We start from the raw sequence: 7,004 nt of genomic DNA, 5'->3' as shown, positions 1-7,004 counted from the left end.
TATGAAGTTGGTCCCCCTGTCGCTCACCACCTCTAGAGGGAATCCTACTCGTGAGAAAATTCCCATCAGTGCATGTCCCACCACGGGGGCCGTCACTGTCCTCAGAGGGATGGCTTCAGGGTACCGGGTGGCATGATCCACCAAGACCAGGATGAACCTGTTGCCCATGGCTGTCTTGGGGTCCAGAGGCCCAACGATGTCAATACCCACTCGCTGGAATGGCGTACCGACAACAGGGAAGGGTTGGAGGGGAGCCTTGTTCTTCCCTCCGGTCTTCCCACTTGCCTGGCAAGTCGGACAAGTTCTACAATGAGCGTCTGAGCTCTTGTGCATTTGGGGCCAGTAAAAGTGGGTGACAAGCCTGTCATAGGTCTTGTCCATCCCCAAATGTCCTGCTAAAGGCACATCATGAGCCAGACCCAGTAGGAAGGCTCTGAACTTCTGGGGTACCACCAGCACACGGGCTGACCCAGGCTCAGCAGCCTTAGGCTCTGAATACAGGAGGTCGTTCTCCCAGTACACAAAATGTGTTTTGGCCTGAACACCATTGGCCTGGTCTGCAGCCTGCTGCCGCATACCCACGAGAGAAGGGCATTCTTTCTGCTCCTTGCAGAATTCTTCCCTGGAGGGTCCTCCTTCTTGCTGCCAATGGGTCAGCTCAGGCAGGTCCCCCAGTTCGGCGATCTGTTCCCCTGTAGGCTCAGGGCATCCCCCTCAAGGTCTGCTTCCTCCTGGACCGTGGGAACTTCAGGGACCGGTTTCCCGCGTCCCCTGCGCCTTCTCCCTAAGGCCGGTTCCTGGGCCTCTCCTTCAGGCCCCAGGACCTCTTGATCACCCCTACTGGCTGCCATTGACCGGGTGGTCACGCACGCCCAGTCAGGCAGACCCACCATCCGCAGGTGGGTCGCTTTCTCCACCTTTTCCCAAGGGGAGTGCTCCAAGTCATTCCCTAGCAAACAGTCAACAGGCATGGTTTTTCTTACACAGACCTGCAGAGTACCAGAGACCCCCCCCACTCGAAGGGAACTTGAGCCATCGGACACTGACTCTCAGAATTATCAGCGTTGATAACCCTACAGTAGGCATGGGGTACAACCTGCTCTTGAGACACCAGGTGCTGCCTCACTGCAGTCACACTGGCTCCTGTGTCTCTAAGAGCCTCAGCTTCCTTGCCATTGATGATCACCACCTGCCCATATTTCTTAGTGTTAGAGGGCAGGTAGTTCGTAGGGATCATCTCACTGTCTCCTAGCGAGACCAGGGTCATGTGAACGGGATCTCCACCCCCCCGGGACCATCACTTCTTCTCCTAAGTGAACACTAGTCACTTGACGGGGCGGAGCACCGGTGGGTGCGGGTTTTCCAAACAGGCGACACTTGGGGTCACTGGATATGTGCCCAGGCTCGCCACATTTGTAACAATTGAAGGGCCCCTTTGGAACAGGTTTACCTGTCGGGGCCCCATTCTGCTTCGGGGGTGGGGAAGGCTGAGAACCTTGCTGCTGGTTCCCCTGGGAACTACTTTGGGGGCCTTTTTGGAACCCTTTCTGTTTTCCCCCCTTGTCCCCCCCACTCTTCTGCTGGGGACCCTGCCCACTCTTGGCGGAGTCTCCCACGGGACCCTTGTGGACCCTGGTGCTGAGCCAGCGGTCCGCCTCCTCAGCAAGCTTCCTCGGGTTGGACAGCTTGCTATCGATCAGGTGTTGGCGTAACTCAGGAAAACAGTGATCAGACAAGTGCTCCCATGCAATCAAATCAAAGAGACCTTGAAAATCATTCACTCTGCTACCCTTCACCCAACCATCCAGTGCTCTGCAAAAGTAAGTCACATACTCCACATACGTATTCCCAGGCCGCTTAGTACATCCCCTAAACTTCTGTCTATACATTTCAGGGGTAAGCCCGTACCTGTTCATTAAAGCTTCTTTCATGTGGGAATAGGATCTCTGATTTTCAACGGGCAAATCTAGCAAGGTATCTCGCCCTTCGCTAAGGAACCTTCCCCACAACCCCGCTCCCCAATCCTTGTCAGGGACCCGGTGGGAGGACATGGCTACCTCGTATGCCCTAAACCACTGTCCTATGTCATCCCCCTTAAAGAACTCCTTAACTACGTCCTTCGGGATGTGCACTCTTGACTCTACCTGCACTGGCGATGTGCTGCCACCAGAGGGAGGATGATCCAAGCCTCTTTCTTTCAGGCTCATCTCCCTCATTTTCACTTCGTAATCCATTTGGTGCTTTCGCTCTTCCAGCGCCATTCTTTTGGTTTCAAGCTCCAGTTGGATTTTTAATTCTGCCAGCTTTCTCTCGTGATTCCTTGTTTCCTTCCTGTCCGCCAGCTCCTCTGGCGACAGGCCTTTACCAAAGCTGTGCACGCTGTCCTGCCTTTCGAGGTCAATCAGATCCCCAAGTGCATTCTGCTCCTCAGTCGCATCTTGCTCCGCGAGGGCGTCTTGATCCTCCGGGGTCTTTCTGGACTCTATCCAGGCTTTCATGGCCTTGTAGAGCTGTGGCTTGTTTTTGCAACCAGCGTGCGGAACCTTGAGTTTCTTGCAAAAGAACTTCAGTTCATCCTTGGTGTATGTATCCAGCTTTGCGGCGTCCCACTCCACCTCCAACACCTCGGAGGTCGTGGACTCCGCTCCATCCAGGCTCTTCGGGCCCGGCATGGTTCTCGCACTCGGAATCTTCTTTCGGCAAAATTCAAAAAGCAAAGTCTGTGGCTAAGTAACTGGACTGTAATCACTGTGCAATGGTCAGAAGCTCAGGTATAAATACCGCAAGTGTAAATTCGAAAATCCTCACCGCTGCGTCCAATGTAGGAAGGGGGAGGCTCTAGTTGGCGCAGTGCAACACTAGCGACAAGCAGGGACTCTCTCTTCCTCGTCAGGGCTGAGGGTTACCTTCCAGACAACCTCTGCTTACCCTCTAGGTAGTGTGGCTTAAGCAGTCGTAGGCTAATCTTTGGGGCACATAGGGTTAAACACTTGCAATATTACACCCTCACAACCAACCCACCACACAATGAGACCAAACTGTATTCTGTACAAATATATATCTTTATATAGATTTTAAGCAGGTTTGTGAATACAGTTATCAAACTTCAGAATAGCGGTTCCAGGTTACTTAGTTCAGGTTGCCACAGTTCTTTCTAGCAATAAGCGTTTTTTAGGGCCTTCTGGCCGGTTTCAACAAAGTTCTTGTGGAGCGGGCGGCTTCCAGGGGAGCTGTCCCACGTCGCGTTGCCTTCCCGGGGTCGCTGTTCGTTGCGGCTCTCAGCCGAGCAGGTCACGGGTCATCCGGGGCAGCGGTGCTCTGTGGCGGCAGGGTCCTTTCCTTGTCGTTCGCTCCGACCCTGGAGGCGGTGGCTGTGTGGTGGCGGCAAGTGGCAGTACGGTCCTCAAGTGCAGGACGTACCCAGCCAAGTGCCGGTGCAGCTGTGCGCTCACAGCTGAGCTGTCGGGCAGATACCGACTCAGTGGACTCTCACAGGGCAACTGTCCGTCTTTGCAAGTGGATTGGCTGCTCGTGGCGCAGTCAACTCGAGAGCTCGGACCGGACGGGTCCTCCTTCGCTTTGCTCTCGGGCTCCCGGTGCAGTTGCGGTCACGGTGTTCGGGCCAGCGGCGGCTGGACCTCACTTTGCTTTCGCTGTTGCTTTGGGCCCCGGTCACGGTGGTCAGGTGGATGTCGTTGCCTTGGAGGAGATTCCTCCGTCGGTACTGCGGCGGTAGGCAGCACACACAGTCGCTTTCTTTAGGGTGTAGCGCCCACTGGTCCTGGGGCGCTGGTCAGGGGGCAAGTTCACAGCAAGCCCTTGGAGATCTCTCAGCAGAGTTTGGCACAAAGTCTTGTAAAGCAAAAGTCTTCTCGCAGTCTTTCCTTTCTCCTCTCCTTCGGCAGCAAGGCACCAGACACAGGCAAGAGACAGCACCTTTCCTTGTCCTTCACGGTCCTTCTCGTCGGGCAGAGTTCCTTCTGTAGCCCAAACCGGATCTATCTTTCAAGGAGTAGGGCTCCTCCTTTTATAGGGCATTTCTTTTGTTCTCGCAGGCCAGGGGGGGCTTTGCATAGCCACTTTCAGTCCTTGAGTACTCCAGTGGGTGTACTCCGGCTTCTGCTTTCAGTGTGAGGGGCAGGCGCATCAGACGCCCCACAGGAGGTGGAGCCAGCATTGTGCGGACAGGGGTAGCCAGAGTACCTTGTTGATGGGGCTTCGCCCTTCCTGGGCCAGGTGTCGGCTGAGTCATCAGTCGCTCCCCAGGAGGGTGGAGCCAGCATTGTGGTGGCAGAGCACAGCAAGATCCAGAGTCAAGAGCCACTCCTACCTCCCACTAAGGTGTAATCTGCGCATTCACCACCTGTCATCCCCCCAGCCCTGTCACTCACACATCCCAGACAGTCAGATACACATACCAGCAGAGGCGGACTGAAATGGTTAGGCAAGCAAATGCTAACTTTCTAAAAGTAGCATTTGCAAACACAGGATACTAAAATAAACTTGACTACAAGAAGTATTTTATCATCCTGAGTTCAGGCATACTAAACATGACTCGCTACCATGCTCCTTGAGCCTGCTGGGATTATAGGGTGTCATAATTCCAGCAGCTCAGTCTGGCCTAATGGAACAGGTAGCCTTCAATAGTGAACTACGGTCTTGGTTGTAAGTCACTACTAGGACATGCCACACATCAGGGCTTGTCCTACCTTACACCTACAACGCACCCTGCCCGCAGGCCTACCATAGGGGTGACTAATATGTAGTCAAGGGAAGGGTCGGGGGCTGGCAAGTGGGTGCACTTGCCCAGCTAGCGTGACAGTACGAGACCGCACGCGGGTTCTGCGGTCGCAGTTCCCACACACATCTTTACGGCTGCTTCGGTGGGTGGCGCAACCAGCGCTGCAGGCCCACCAGCAGTATTGGCATCTACAAGCCCCGGCACTCCTAGTGCACTTTACTAGGGACTAACAGTAAATCCAATGAACCAATCATGGATACCAATCACATGTACAATTTACAGTAGGGAGCACTTGCACTGCGGCACGGGGCAGCCGTAGCGCAGTGCCCTGAGTATCGGAAAACCAGCAAAACATCGGAGGCACATCAGCAAAAAGTGGAAGGGAAACTCACGCCAAGGTGCCAGGTCTAACAGCTGCAATAAAGCCGCCCAATGGTACAGCCGGAGAGATGGGAGTCCCCAGCCCCCCCTATCTTTTGGGAGGACTAGCCATTTTGCTGCCCTTCTGGCTTTGTGGTAACTCCACATCAAGCTTACACAAATTCCTTCCACTTTCGCTATATAGGAGGCTGGAAATTCGAGAGGGATTGTCCGGAACAAGTATAAAAATTATGGAAAGATGAACATCTTTATAACGTTGCATCAGCCATGTAATGAGAGATGTAGGTGATCTAATCTTGACAGTGCTTGGTCAGAGTTCTTTATTATAGGTAGCATATTCAGTTTGGGGATACGCTCTACCTCATTCGAGAGTTTTATACCCAAATAAGTTGCCACTGATACTATTGGCATTTCCTGCGGTCTGGCAGTGTCAGAGTGTATAACCTGCGATGTATCTGCATTTAGCTTATAGCCTGATACACTGTCAAATTGTTCCGCTATATCATTACCGCAGGTAATGCAGATCTGACGTTTTTCGTAAATATGGCTACGTCGTCAGCGTAGGCCATTGTCTTATACAAGGTCCCGTTTACCGTGATAGCTCAGACCCGTTGATCTGTGTAGAAAAGTAGGGTCTGCTTCTTAAGGTTACCCCCTCTTTTTGCTGTGTTTCACATGGTTTTTCGACTTTAGTATGGCTGTGGCCCTGCTAATCAGGCCCACAGCCTGGCTGTTCCATCTAAATTGATACCATGTACTTTAGGTACATACCAGATTGTTAACTGGGTTACCCTTGTGAGCCCCTGTATATGGTCCCTTAGGTACCCAGGGCATAGGTGCACCCTAGGCCTACCAGGGGCTCCAGCATGTATTGAGCCACCCCTAGTTAGCCTTCCAAACTGACACCACAGGTCTGTAATTACTGCCTGGGTAAGGTGGAGTAATCACCCCTTACTTAGATATAGTATACCTATATCTACACATATATATATATATATAGACACATACTAACCTATAAGTCACACCTATGGCAGGCCTTGACAATCCGGGAGGCAGAGTGCTTGGTTTTGTGTGAGAGGGTGCCCTAGCATGAGTTGAGCCCCTCTGCAGCTTTCGGAACCATCTCCTCATAGATGTTCTATGATGTAGCGATATCATATACTCTTAAGTGCATTATAATACTTGCAGTTAATGCTAACTTTGGTTTGCTTTATCAAAACATGTTGTGTAAGGTGTCAAACACTTTGGAATACTACCCCCCGCCAGTCTTGGCAGCGGGGGTAGCATTACACCCTTCTAGAGGGAGAAGACATGTAGTTACTGGTAAACACGGATAAAGTTGGGGGGGCGGAGCTTGCCGGCGTCCATGAAAGACGTGTGAGCGCTGAGCTCCTCGCCTGAGCCCCATTAAACTCTGTCAAAACTATCCTTTTGGCGCCTAACTAGCTCTAAAAGTTGAGGCGAACTCACTACCTACGCTCCGGCCTGGCGGGGGGCCTTTCCCCGGTCGAAATCCGGTGTGGTGGTGCTTTGCTGCTTGGAGGACGGTGCTGTGGCGGACCAGGCCGTAATCCGCGGTCTATCCTGAATGGCTGCCCGTGCTGCGTCACGCTACGTGCGGTTTGCTGTACTGAAGTGGTGCCGGTCTACCTAACCTGCGACCGAACAATTGGTCCTGCCTGGCGATATCACGCCCTGTTTTCAAGCAACGTTGTGGTGAACTAGCATTCGATTGTGCAGTTTCGGAGGGGGCAGAGGTGCTTGTGTTTGCGGTGCTACTGGCCTCCGAAGGAACTTTCTAGCTGACTGCCGACCTGCTGGGAGATCGCTCTCTCTGCCTGTGCCTGGACACCGCGCACCCTTCCGAGGGCTGTGGGATTGT

This window comes from Lissotriton vulgaris, chromosome 5 (assembly GCF_964263255.1).
Source record: "Lissotriton vulgaris chromosome 5, aLisVul1.2, whole genome shotgun sequence".
Taxonomy (NCBI): Eukaryota; Metazoa; Chordata; class Amphibia; order Caudata; family Salamandridae; genus Lissotriton; species Lissotriton vulgaris.
This window is presented reverse-complemented; position numbering follows the sequence as displayed.